The sequence below is a fragment of the Urocampus carinirostris genome, chromosome 11 (assembly GCF_059441175.1).
Source record: "Urocampus carinirostris isolate Australia breed hairy pipefish chromosome 11, RoL_Ucar_1.0, whole genome shotgun sequence".
Taxonomy (NCBI): domain Eukaryota; kingdom Metazoa; phylum Chordata; class Actinopteri; order Syngnathiformes; family Syngnathidae; genus Urocampus; species Urocampus carinirostris.
In genome coordinates, this window is record NC_142359.1 from 25625355 (window position 1) to 25639561 (window position 14207).

General features: G+C 41.6%; 1 protein-coding gene and 1 pseudogene across 1 annotated transcript in view; one reads left to right on the plus strand and one right to left on the minus strand.

The window, feature by feature from the left end:
- LOC148356913 (ATP-binding cassette sub-family G member 1-like) overlaps positions 1-14207 on the plus strand; it is a 162937-nt gene that overhangs the window by 51078 nt on the left and 97652 nt on the right. The window lies entirely within an intron of this gene.
- On the minus strand, positions 5667-5779 carry LOC148356917 (U2 spliceosomal RNA; annotated as a pseudogene).

Consider the following 14207-nt stretch of genomic DNA (forward strand, 5'->3'; position numbering starts at 1 on the left):
ACAGTCTTCTTTCCAACATTTGTAGATAATTCCTTCTCTAACCAGTCCCATCGAAACTTGTTTTTTACCATCTTATCAATTTCTTCAACTCGCGGAGCGTCTTAGCGTTCGATCACGGACATCTTTCTTTAAACACCCGGCAACAACGTGTGAGAAATGAACAATGGCATACTCCTATGCTTTTATAACAAGCGCGTTTATTGGTCGACACGGAGACCTCAACCAATTGCAAGATCCTTTCATTTCAGTTACGGAAATACTAAAATGGAATGCTGTAGGGACGAAATCGGATTTTTTACCACTTTAAAAAATCGGAAATTTTAAAATTTTATTTTTGGAGATAAAAAAAGCGGAATTCCGCGAATTAGCGGAAAAATCACATCCCTATATATATATATATATATATATATGGGCAGTGGTTAGCACGTGTGTATATATATATATATATATATATATATATATATATATATATATATATATATATATATACATATATATATATATATATATATATATATATATATATATATATATATATATATATATATATATATATATGGTTAGCACGTGTGCGGAACAGTTCTGGGTTCATGGGATCAAACCTTCCTGTGTGGAGTTTGCATGTTCTCCCCGTGCTTGCGTGGGTTTCCTCCGGGCACTCCGGTTACCTCCCACATTCCAAAAACATGCATGTCAGGTTCATTGGCCAGTCCAAATTGTCCCTAGGTATGAATGAGTGAACGAATTGTCTGTCCCTGTGTACCCTGCGATTGGCTGGCAACCAGTTCAGGGGGTCCCCTGCCCACCTTACCTTCTAAGATAGCGGGGATGGGCTCCAGTGACCCTACTGAGGATAAGCGGTGCAGATAATGGATGGATGGATATGAGTCATAAAAATCCTGGGCTGTAAATTGCACAACCAATTAGACACAATATGTTTTAATACGGGCAGCACGGCGGCGCATTGGTTAGCGCTTGTGCGGCACAGTTCATGTCATGGGAACCTGTCGTGGGTTCAAATCCAGCTCCGGACTTCCTGTGCGGAGTTTGTATGTTCTCCCCGTGCTTGCGTGGGTTTCCTCCGGGCACTCCGGTTTCCTCCGGGCACTCCGGTTTCCTCCCACGTTCCAAAAACATGCATTTCAGGTGAATTGGCCGGTCCAAATTGTCCCTAGGTGTGAATGAGTGAATGGGTTGTTTGTCCCTGTGTGCCCTGCGATTGGCTGGCAACCAGTTCAGGGTGTCCCCTGCCCACTGCCCGGAGATGGCTGGGATGGGCTCCAGCCCCCCCGCGACCCTAATGAGGATAAGCGGTACGGCTAATGAGATGAGATGTTTTAATACACCTCTTTATTATCATAATTTATTCTTGATCTCGCATTGGATACATTAAAAGATGCGTAGAAGGAAATTCTGCTCCCACATAATAGTTAATGACACAAATATCTTACACTACTCGGCCTGGAAGTAATGCAGGAAGGCAGGAAGGAAAGAAGGAAAGAATGAAGAAACAAAGGAAACCAAAGAATGAAGAAGAGGAGAGGAATCAAAGAAGGTTATTAGGAAAAATGGAAGGAGGGAAGGATGGGAAGGAAGGAAGGAAAGAAGGAAGAAAGGAAGGAAGGAGAGAAAGGAAGGAAGGAGAGAAAGGAAGGAAGGAGAGAAAGGAATGAAGCAAAGTTATAAAGAAGGAAGGAAGGAAAGAAAGATGTTAGGAAAGAAGAAAGAATGGAAAGAGGGAGAGCAAGAAAAGAAGGATGGATTGAGAGGAAAGAAGGAAGACAGGAAAATGGATACATCTGAAAGAGTTTGCCGGTCCGCAGTCCTTATTAATTCATCCTGTTTGGCCTCTTTAAAGAGAACCTTCCGGTTGGATCTGGTACAAACCAGTGTTCCCAGCGCTCCCTGTGGACGGCAGGGTGCCCCCACGGTTTGAAAGGGCCGTTCCAGTGCAATAACTTGGCCTTCTGCAAGAAACTCTCGGGGTACCCGCCATCCGGACTCCAACCTAAAACATTGATTTTTCGTGTCTTTTGTAAATAGGCCGATCGGGTTGAGGATCTTGCTTACCAAGAAAATGGCTAAAGGTTAAAGTTCTATTATTCAATCTGTCTGTTTTCTGGGGAATGTTTTCGTTTTCATGGTTATTTTTTTGCTTTTTACTCGAGCAAGGCAAGTGGTCAAGTGGGGTGTGGGCGCCTTTACCCTGAGGGAACTTTTGTTTCCCCCTAAAGAACCAAGTGCAATTGCAGCTGCACTACACTAAGGAGCGGTGGTGCTTATTTACATTTAGCTGCTATGTTGTTTATATAGTACACAACCTGAGTTGAGTGTTGAGTGAAGTTGTACCATGTTTTCTGGACTATATATCGCTCGAATTATAAGGCGCACTGCTCCAGCACAGTGGTTCTCAAATGGGGGGGCGGATAGGTGAGGGGGGTGGCTCTGTCAAAGAGGGGTGCTGGCACGTTTGACTTCGGGGAACAATTTTTCTCTATTCTATTCTTTTCTTTTTCTAAATATATTTACTTTTAATATAATATATATGGCAGCACGGCGGCGCAGTGGTTAGCGCGTGTGCGGCACAGTTCTGAGGTCGTGGGAACCTCCTGAGTGGGTTCAAATCCAGCTCCCGGCTGTACTGTGTGGAGTTTGTATGTTCTCCCCGTGCTTGCGTGGGTTTCCTCCGGGCACTCCGGTTTCCTCCCACATTCCAAAAACATGCATTTCAGGTGAATTGGTCGCTCCAAATTGTCCCTAAGTGTGACTGAGCGAGTGAGTTGTCTGTCCCCGTGTGCCCTGCGATTGGCTGGCAACCAGTCCAGGGTGTCCCCTGCCCACTGCCCGATGATTGCTGGGATATATATATATATATATATATATATATATATATATATATATATATATATATATATATACAGTGGGACCTCGCTACTTCGCGGTTCCACATTTGCGGGTTCAGAGCTTCGCAGGTCTAAAAATAATAATAATAATAATAAAATAATTTAAAAACATTTTTTTTAATGCTTTCTTTTTTTAAGCATTTTTGAAGGGGCGTCGCTACTTCGCGGATTTTCATTTTTTGCCGGTGGTTTTGGTCCCCATTAATTCCAATAACTGAGGGATTACTGTACATGTTTTCGAAATATATTTTCCATGACTCTTTTAAATGGTAAAAGATTCTGTCCATTTTTTGTATGTTTTGGCAATAATTATCATTCTGTTTTTGGGGAATGTTTTAATTTCCACGGTTATCATCTTCTTGCTTCTCCCTTTAGCATCACTGCATGTCTCGGCTTAGGGGTGTCTTATCCCGGGGTCGACCGTGTCTTTATGTACCAGCTCTACGCCTTGTGGGAACGGGCTGTCCTCCCAGTCTTTTTCAGGAAACCGCTGGAGAATTCGACCTTGACCTTCACCTTCGCCCTCCACTGGAGTGAAAACAAGAGGAAGAGATTTGAGGTCTTGTTCGCTGATCAAACGGATGCATCAACTCGTATGTTTGAAACAACATACATATACAAAACATTGAAGATTGGATATTTTCGATTAATCGATTACTGGATAATTGGCATGTTGTGTATCCCGTACTGTCATGTTGTGTTTCGGTGCTTTTTGTGGAATTACGCTCTTCTAGATCTTAAAGTAAATAGATTACATTTTGCCCATTTTAGAACACAAATGTGTTCCAAAAAAAAATCATGTTTAATGGTCTAGTCCTCATTGCAATCTTAATGTTGTTTTGTCCACGTGGAGTACATATCCTCTGTCGTCTGCCTTTCAAATTTTGTTCAGTTAGGGCCAATAAATGTTCCATAAATCATATGTAATTGTCTTGTCGTCATGGCACTTTTAGTATTGTCCTATCCCTCTGCGAGTATATATATATTCTGTGTCGTCTCACGTGCATGATTTGTTCAGCTAAACCTTGTCAGCGTTTAAACTATATGTCTCATCATCTTGGTACTCTCGTTGCTGTTATGTCTATGTGTAGGAATGTTTCTTCCAACTTATCCTATGTACCGTAAATTCCGGACTATAAGCCGCTACTTTTTTCCCTAACTTTCAACCCTGCGGCTTATTCAGTGATACGGCCAATTTATGTAAATTTTCTAACGGCCGCTAGCAGCGCTCGAGTGTTGCTACCATTAACTGCCCTGTCAAAGCTATATTATTATTATTAAAGCTTTGAAAACTCTCTCGGTATACCGTCTTTCTTTATAAATATGTGGAACCCATGTATAATATGTATTTGCAACTGTATATTTTTGTAATGTATATATTTTAGACACTTATTCTGATATGTTTTGCACGGGTGAACAAAAAATAAGGGGAGGAACAAACGTGGAGTGCCGAGTTTAGGTGGGGACCGGTAAAGGTGAGGGACAGACAAGGAAAGAAGAGGGGGTAAAAAGTTGGTTAAAGAAAAAGGAGATGTGTGAGTAAATGTGTTCATCTGATATATTTTTCCCACCCTTACCTTTGGAAATATACACTTTTTTCCTTGGATTGCTTTCATTGCGACCTGGACTCTGCAGGTCGGCATCAAATCTTAAGTACTGGTATCATTTTCCCTTCATTTTGCCGGCTGTGATTTTTGGACTGTGGCGGATAGTGAAGGACATTTAGTTTCAATCGCGGGACTTGAAGTCAGGTTTGGGTTAACTTTGTGTTTGTGTTACATGTTTAAATGTGGGGGCATCCGGCTTATATACAGGTGCGGCTTGTGTATGTACAAAATCAGCGGTGGGTGCGTCTTATAATCAGGTGCGCTCTATAGTACGGAATTTACGGTAAATGTAATCTTTTCTTTTATGTTTCATTCAGTTAGAGCCAGTTGATGCTCCTGCATTAGATGTCATGGTCTTGTCATCCTGAACTAGCTGGTATTCCAACAAGGTCCTATATCTTCCTTACTTTTTGTTTTGTTCAGTGAGATTAAGTGTTACAACAATATGTTTGATGGTCTCGTTGTTTGTGCACTTTCTTTATTCTGTCAACATGTGGGAATGTTTTTTGTTTGAGAAATAGTTGTTTATCCAACAAATCCTGTATCTTTACATTTCTTGGTCTCATCATCATGGCACTCCTGCTGTTGTTCTGTCCAAGTGTGGGAATGCCTGTATCGTTTATCTTGCATATATTGTTATGTTAGAGCTGGTTGGTGTTGGAACAGAACTAGTTTTTCTATTGATACTTGAGTATATGTGTCCTTTAAATTTAATATTATATCTAATTAATACTAGTTGGTATTCCAACATATTGTTCATAGTCTTATTTTCATGTTGTCAGTGGAAGCTAGTTTCCGTTACCATAATTAGATGCGTCGTCTCTTTTCATATCTTGTTCAGTTAGCTCTGAGTTACCATAAAATCCAGACTATAGAGCGCACCTGATTATAAGCCGCACGCACCATGCGGACATTATTGGTTTTGTCCTTACACAAGCCGCACCTGTATATGAGCCGCATGCGCCAACATTTAAACATGAAACACAGTCATAGGATTATCCCAAACCTAACTTTTGGTGGGTTATTGATCTTTTTCGTTATTCATTATCAGTTATTAGTCAGTTCGTTATACGCTACAATGCCTAGGAACCGGGACTCTTACTCTCAGCCAAAAGGCTAAGCTAAGGTCCTAACCTTAAAGCCTTGCTGCGATCAGTTCGAATGCATCGTTCCCGGAGGTACTGCAATACCGGGCCGATGCGTGGAGTGGACAGGGCAAGCCCTTCTTCCATCTCCGGATTGCAAAAATCTATCGAATCATTGAAAGATTCCCGGGACTTTTCAAAATCACATACATAATCCATCCACCACAACCGGCAACATGAATCAACAATGATACCGGTAGTTAGAATTTAATGCAAACCTTTAAAGTCCAGGTCCCATTGAAAGTAATCCAACAAAAAAATGTATATTTCCAAAGTTAAGGGTGGGAAAAATATATATCCACTATTGTCCACTGCAACAACAAAGAGATTTAACTCAGTTTTACCCCACTTCCCGCCAGCCCGCGTTCGCTCCGCCCCTTCTTTTTGATTCAATCGTAGAAAACATATCACAATAAGTCTCTAAAATAAATACATTACAAACTCTACAGTTGCAAATACATATTATACATAATTACACAAATTTACAAAGAAACACGGTACACCAAGAGAGTTTACAAAGCTTTAATAATAATAATATAACTTTCATCCCAAACCGTGCCTGTGAAAGGTAGCACCGCGCTACTGATAACACGCTCGCAACTCACAAATCGTGGAAGTTTAATAAAGCTGCGATTTTTGCAATCCAGAGATTTTGAACAAAATCTGAACAAAATTCGACACAAATAATAGCAAACAAACTATGCGAAGATTCAACAACCCTTCTCGACAATCCTAACAGCATATTCGCAATTTCGTTATGTAACATCTTTGGTAGCATTGGTTTGAACAAACCCATTGACACTAATAACAGAAAACAAACTGTGTGAGGTTTGATCAACCCCTCTTAACTATCTCAACAGCAATCAAGCACATTCACAATAGTATATTTCAATATGACGTTTAACAGCAAATACAAGAGTTTTGAACAACTTTTCTCGAAAATCTTAATAGCAATCAAGCATATTCACAATTTAGTTATATAACATCTTTGTTAGTGTCCATAGATCAGTCCAGGCCAAAGTCGATTGTCTTTGGCCTGAACGAATCCACCGACACCAACAGCAGCAAAACAAACACGACAATCTCAGCAGCCATTAAGCATATTCACAATTTTGTTATATCTGACGATATGACGTGACAATATGACGTGACAACATGACGTTTTAACATTTTTTCCCGACATTTCCAACATGAATTAAACAATTTCAGAATTATTATCTTTTAACAGTAGTTAACCAACGTGTAAAGGGGAATACTATTGTGCAAGGGCATAGCTCTGCCATCCCGCCCTCCCAAGCATCCTCCGGTCCTCTGTGTGGGTCCTCTCCCTTTTTACTCCTACTTTCCACAACCAGGCCATTGCTGCCGTGGCCCCCACAGTGTAGCTCTGGTTCCCCCCTCCGGGTGGGTGCAGACGATTCTTCTTTATGGCTACGTCCTAGGCCCGCCGCTCGCAGATTGTATGGTATCTGCAGCCGTTTGGAGCATAGCCACGGGGGGGATCTGTCTGCACCTCCATACCAGCAGGTTCCTGGAGGTCCAGATGGCGTCCTTGATGACGGCGATAGTGAGCCAGTCCCTGGCAAAGTCGTTCCGAGACCTCTTCGACCGACTCATCCCGTAAAGCACGTATTGTGCGTCAGGGACCTCCCCTGCTGGCAAGTCCGGGAATTTTCCTAGTTGGTCGGCCATTGTCCACAAGTCCTCGGCAGCACTGCACTCACAAAAAAGGTGCCTCACCGACTCCTGGGCACCACAGCCAGGTCGAGGGCACGTCGAAGTCGCTGACATTCCTCGGTGGTGCATTACGGCTCTGACTGGGAGAACCTCATGAGCCACCAGCCATGACAAGTCTCGTAGTCTGTTTGGGAGGGCAGGATGGTTCACGTTGTTCCAAACCGTTGTAGGTTCGCCAAACGCAAGCCCCCGCACAGGACTTACTGTTGCTCGCGCTTGCACAATAGCAATAAGGGCCCTGTGGTTTTGTAAGATGTGACATTCTTGTGTTTCCAAATCAAAGTTCTTTAAAAAATCCCGAATAAAGAGATGTGTTGGTGGCAAGTTAAATGAAACTGGAATCAAACGATTGTTTGGTTCAAGCTTTAGCTTCCGCAAATATGAGCCCATCCAGAACCGGGTCATCGCTTGACTTTTCGGGTTGTTGGGTGGGCCCACAGCATTTTGGAAGTGGAGAGAGACATATTTGCTTCCCAGGAAAAGCTGGAGGTCAGGCACTCCTTTCCCCCCTTTTTCCTTTTTCTTTTTCATTGTATCTCTTTTTATCATTTCCCACTTTGAGTCCCAGACAAAGCGAAAGATGGCTCGGTCCAGTTGTAACAGCACGTTTCTTTTGGGCATAAAAACTGAACTGATTGACAAAAGCAGTGGGAGGATGATCGCTTTGATGATTAGTACCTTCCCCTCTATTGTCAGTTTTATTAGTGACCAAAAAACAAGTCTTTGCTTAACTTTCCTTGTCACGTCATCCCAGTTGGTCTCGCCTCCTCCATCTGCATTGAATTTTATCCCTAGGATTTTCTGGTCTGTCTTTAACACCGTCAGTGGGAGTCCTGCCTTTTCTGTCTCTTTCCACGTTCCATAAAACTTCACTTGTGATTTTTCTCTATTTAGCCTTGACCCAGACGCCCTACCAAACAGGTCAGTCAAGTCAAGGGCTCTTCCAACAGATGCGCGGTCAGTACATAAAATATTAAAATCATCCATGTACAAAATACACTTGGTAATTTGTCCCCCACTTCCTGGGATATTGATCCCTTTGACAAATCTATCTTTTCTTAACATTTGTGCCAAAGGTTCAATGCCAAGAACATAGAAAAGGGGAGACATAGGGCAACCTTGACGTACACCGCAGTTGATCTTGATTGCTTCCGATAAATTCCCGTTAATCATGAATTTGCTGTAGATGTCTCGGTATAGCAGTCCCACCCACTTGATGTATTTTTGGGGAAAACCACATTTTTGCAATACCCTGAAGAGGTATTGGTGCGAGACTCGATCAAAGGCTTTTTCAAAGTCTAGGTTTAGGACCGCTAGTCGCATGTTTCTGTCTCTCGCATAACAAATGGTGTCACGGATCAGCATGAGACTGTCGCTGATCTTCCTTCCCACGATAGCACAGGTTTGATCCGGATCAACCAAGTCTCCCAAGACTACAGACATTCGTGTTGCTAGAAGCTTGCTGAAAATTTTACAATCCACCTTTAAAAGTGTTATGGGACGCCAGTTTTTTAAGTCAGTTTTGTCTCCTTTTTTGTGCAATAGAGTAACTATCCCTATTCTGAAACTGTCTGGCATGTTGTCTCGACTGGAAAATTCGTTAAAAACAGTAATCAGATCTGGTGCTAAAATATCCCAAAAAGTCCGGTAAAATTCGAGGTTAAGCCCGTCCTCCCCGGGAGATTTGCCTTTTTTCATAGTCTTTATGCAATCATTCAGTTGGTCTTGGGTAAAGTCCGATGTTAAAAAGGGGTCTTGACGCACTGATCTTGAAATATGATCTAATACATGCCCCATTTCATTCTCATGTGTTTCTTTCTTTTCATATAATTTTTTGTAGTAGTCTTCGACTAATTTGGTTATTTCACTACTTTCCTTTGTTATTTGCCAGTTTTCGTTTTGAAGTCTAAAAAGCCCCTCACTTTTGCTCATTATTTTTTTTAAAAAGTAGCGTGTACATTTTTCCCCTTCTTCTATTTCTCTTTCTCTGCTTCTTATTATGATGCCTTTGCTCTTTATTTCCGCCAAAGCGTTTAGTTCCTGTTTGGTCTTCATCATTAAAGTCCATCCCCTTTTCTGTTAGGACGAAATAGCGTTGGAGTCTTCTTTGTAGTCCCGACATGCGTTTCATCTCTTTAAGTTTCTTGTTTTTCCCTGCATTTTTAAAAAAAGTCTGTGTTCGTTTCTTTGTCATTTCCCACCATTGTGCTCGTGAATCGTACGAGTCTTGAAGGGTCTGCCAGTCTTTGTACAGCTCCCTATATTTTGCGGCTAGAGCCTCATCCTCCAGCAGGGAGCAGTTTAACTTCCACAGACCCTTCCCAACATTTATACCTGAAGGAAACGAGAGAGAGCAGGACAGCAGCAAGTGATCAAAAAAAAAACAGGAATTAATCTTGCATCACTCAGTGCTAAACCCCTTGTAAATATGTAGTCTATTCGAGAGGCTCTGGCATTGTCACTACTGAACCAGGTGAAGCCCTCCTCACCTGGATGTATGGATTTGAAACAGTCCACCAGTTTAAATGTCCGGCACATGTCTTGTAATAAAGTTGATGTTTTATCTACTTTAAACTCCTCATCGGTCCTCTTTCTATCCTTCCTACTTAGGATGCAATTAAAATCTCCTCCCACGATTAGTGGTTGATGGCCTAGCATATGCGACTGGATGTCCTCTAAGAGTTCGTACCTGAGTTGTCTGTCGGTATGGCCGTATATGTTAATGAGGTTAAAATCATTCCCTATATAAGAAAGTCTTGCTAAGATTGCGCGTCCGTCTCTCATCACAGTACTCCCCTTTATGATGAGTTGAGGGTTGTTTATTAAAATGGCTACTCCATCGTTACGGTTTTCATTCGAGCCACTCCATAATGACGGATATGGCCAAATCTCTTCCCACTGTTTATAATTTTTTTGAAAAGGGATGCAGCATTCTTGTAGCAAAAACACATCCGTTCTGATAGTTTTTAAGAACGATAAAACGCTGTGAGCCTTAACCTTTGATCTCACACTTCTCACATTGATAGTAGAGAATGTAATGTTCATAATTGTTGTTAAAGTATTTAAACTACTTAGACAAAACCGGGGGATCCGAGTCCATTCTTTGGTGATCATCGAGAGTGTCATCTGTGTCAGACACATCACTTAAGAGCAGTACCTCATTTGGAGACTCATTGGTGAAAACTCTGGAATCCTCTGACTCTCTGTCTGTGTTTCCAGGTCTTCCCCTTTTTTCTGGGTTAGGGGGTGAGCCAGAGGACCTATCGAGGGGTCTCTTACTTCCCTGCCCACAAATGGTCAGATTTTTTCCCTCCCCGACTTCCTCCGGCTCAACTTCATACAGTTCCCTTGTGGGATTTTTCTTCGGCAATTGGCTTTCCTCTAAATCTCTCCTCTTTGTTTCCGGTGTTTTCACCACCCCCAATTTTGTCTTACTTTTACCCCTCTTTCCAGTGCCTTTAAGGGTTTTTGGAGAGTTGTTCGCCTTTTCGATTTGTTTGTCATCTCCAAATTCCAGAAGTGGCGTAGCAAACAAATTTGCTAATTTGGACTCTGTCCCAGGCCCTTCCTGATTGATATGTGTTTTTGGATTGGCAGTTGCCTTTTCTATTTGTTTGTCTTGTCCAAATTCAGGTATTATATGAAAAATCGAATTTGAATTTCCAGGTCCTTCCTGATTCAAATTTGATTTTTTGGTCCCTCCTCCAGGGGTTTTGGTAAGAACATCTGTATTTTCAGTTTGTTTGTCTTGTCTATTTTCTTTGTGCATTTCTTGATCATCTACATTGGGTATTTCCATAACTTTATTCATTTCCTGTTCATCTTCATTAGGTATTTCCATAACCTTATTAATTTCTTGTTCATTGTCATTTGTTATTTCCATAACTTTATTCATTTCATTGTCTTTGTTATCTTTATTAATTTCATTGTCTTTGTTACATGTATTCATTTCATTGTCTTTGTTGTCTTTGTTAACTGCTTTCCTAGCTTTCAATTTGTTAGCAAAAGATTTTGGGCAGTTTCTATAGAGGTGGTTCGTTTCTCCACAGAGGTTGCATTTTCTGCTATTGGTGCATTCCTCAAAGGAATGTCCAATTGTCCTGCACTTTCCACAAAAGATTTGATCACATACCTCAGCCAGATGCCCATGCTCACCACATTTGCGACAGAGTTTCGGTTGTCCTTGATAGTGGATAAAGCCACGGTTTTCCCCCAGGAATATAGTCGAGGGGAGGTGTTTCAATCCCTGAAAGCCCTGAGGATCTTGCCATTGTTGGATGGGTACCCTCCAGGCACCGGTCCAATAGCCTTTCTCATCCCTCACCTTCATAGCCTGGCCTTTTACTGAGCAGTATCTACTCAACCAATAGCAGACGTCATCAGCACTCACCATCTCGCTAAACATTCTGACAATTACAATCTTGTTGGCGTTATCAGTCAGCTTCTCCACCGTAAATCCAGAAAACTGGGGCCTCACTCCCTCAAAGCGAGTCCAAAACTCTTGATAAAGAGCCACAGTTTCAAAACTTACATCAAAGCCCTTGCCAGAAGGCATTTTTATGACAGCATGTATCTCCTCCTTTTTAAACTTCAAAAGCTTTTCAATAAATTTGCTAATAAAATCCAGCCTTGACATACCCTCCGAAATATCCACAACATCTTTGAGCAAGAATCGTACGCAGTTGTGTCTCCGCGCGCCGGTATAATGCCCGGCCATGGCAGGAGACGTCAAAAATAGGCGAGTAGCCAACTCTCCCAGGGTAAGTTAAGGCCTCAGTACCTATCGCTAAATTGAGTCTTGTCTCTCTTGCCGAAATCGCTTGGGCGAATTATTAGTGTCAATAAATTTGTTCAAACCAAAAAAAAAAAAAAAAGATGGAATAAGGGCTTGCCCTGTACACTCCACGTATCGGCCCGGTATTGCATTACGTCCGGGAATGATGCATTCGAAATGATCGCAGCAAGGCTTTAAGGCTAGAACCTTAGCTTGGCCTTTTGGCTGAGAGTAAGAGGCTTTGTAGCACATTGCGAACTGACTGATAACTGATAATGGATAATGAATAACGAAAAAGATCAATAACCCTTAAAATCATAACTTGCTCAAGTGCCATATTTTATACGTTTAAGGTTTATAGAAGTAGGTTTAAGACTTGTATAAGTAACCTGAATTGTTTTGTAATAAAAAATGAGCAATTTATTAAGTAATATGCTCTACAAAGATAAATAAAGTGAGGTTTAACTTGTTTTGGGTGATGCGCTTCAGGAGGTCCCCCTCCGTGGTAAAAAGTTTCTGAAAAAAAAAAACGGTCCGACCATTTAGTCATCCGCATCAAACTTTCTTAATGGGCTGGAGATAGTGAAGGCCAGGGGTCAGGAACTTTTTTGACCCAAAGAACCATAATAGCGAAAAATGTTACTTCAGCACATTTTATTTCACTGTGTGTCATTTGATGATTTTATCAAATTTATGATAATAATGCCAAATCTTGCTTTCCAAATCAATGTAAATATGACATTTACAAATTGTTTTCCACCTTAAGTTAAGAGTGTTAAGACAATTATTTTCCATGAAATGTGTCCTTAATAACGGTTTCAAAACAATGTGAATGCAAGTTCTTTTGTAAAAATGTCACAAATTACTGCAAACGATAATATCCACTTTCGGTGTAGACTGCACTGAGCGAGAGAGAGAGAGAGAGAGAGAGAGAGAGAGAGAGAGAGAGAGAGAGAGAGAGAGAGAGAGAGAGAGAGAGAGAGAGAGAGAGAGAGAGAGAGAAGGAAGTGCCTTGCGCTGTGTGCAGGGATCCGCCCACCTGTACTGCTCACCCAATCAAAGTCGTTTGCCAGTGTTTTTATTTATCGGTTTAAATGGTTTCTTATCAAACTTCTGCATTAAGTTGCTCCGGCTTTATATGGACCAAAATCGGGATGGAATCACTTGACTTTGGAACGCCACAGAAAGATGTGCAATAGTTACATTTTATTTCGGAGCCATATGTACTCATGAAAAGAGCCATATATGGCTCCCGAGCCATAGGTTCCCTACCCCTGGACTAGACGATGTCTTCAAGAGAGTCAAGTCATTTTTATTTATGTAGCCCTAAATCACGAAGAGTCTCAAAGGGCTTCACAGATTATTAAATTATATTACACAGACTATTTTTCAGCCGACGAGAAGAGTAGGTTATTCATATGCAATGGAGTAGAAGTGAGTGTTAAGCTTAGATTTAAACATTTCCACTGAGGTTGCAGATCGGATCTCAGGGGGAAGAGCATTCCACAGCACCGGGGCCTGAATGAAGAACACTCTCGGACCGGCGGAACACAGCGGATCACCAGAAGACCGGCACTCTCAGATCGTAGGCTTCGGACCGGGACATAGGGGCGAATCAGATCTGAAAGATAAGAGGGAGCAAGTCCATGTATGATTTTGTATAATACTGAAATCACATCTAAGGCTAACTGGGAGCCAATGCAGGTTAGCCAAAATCCATGTTAGTCAAGTCAAGTCATTTTTATTTGTATAGCCCTTAATCACAAAGAGTCTCAAAGGGCTTCACAGGTTAAAAAGATTTACTGGACAGACACATGAAGCCGCTGCGTCTAGACGCGCCGCCATCTTGAAAAAAAAAGTCTCAAATCAAGGTGTGTCCCCGGGACACAACTTTTTGCCACAAAATTGTCATTATGATCTATGATCTGCATTTATATTATGTGATTGTACTTTTTTGTCCTAGTTAGACATTTGTACCAGCTGAAGAGACTTGATTCTAGACTTCGGGAGACCAGAGAGTAGTGCATCACAGTAATCGAGA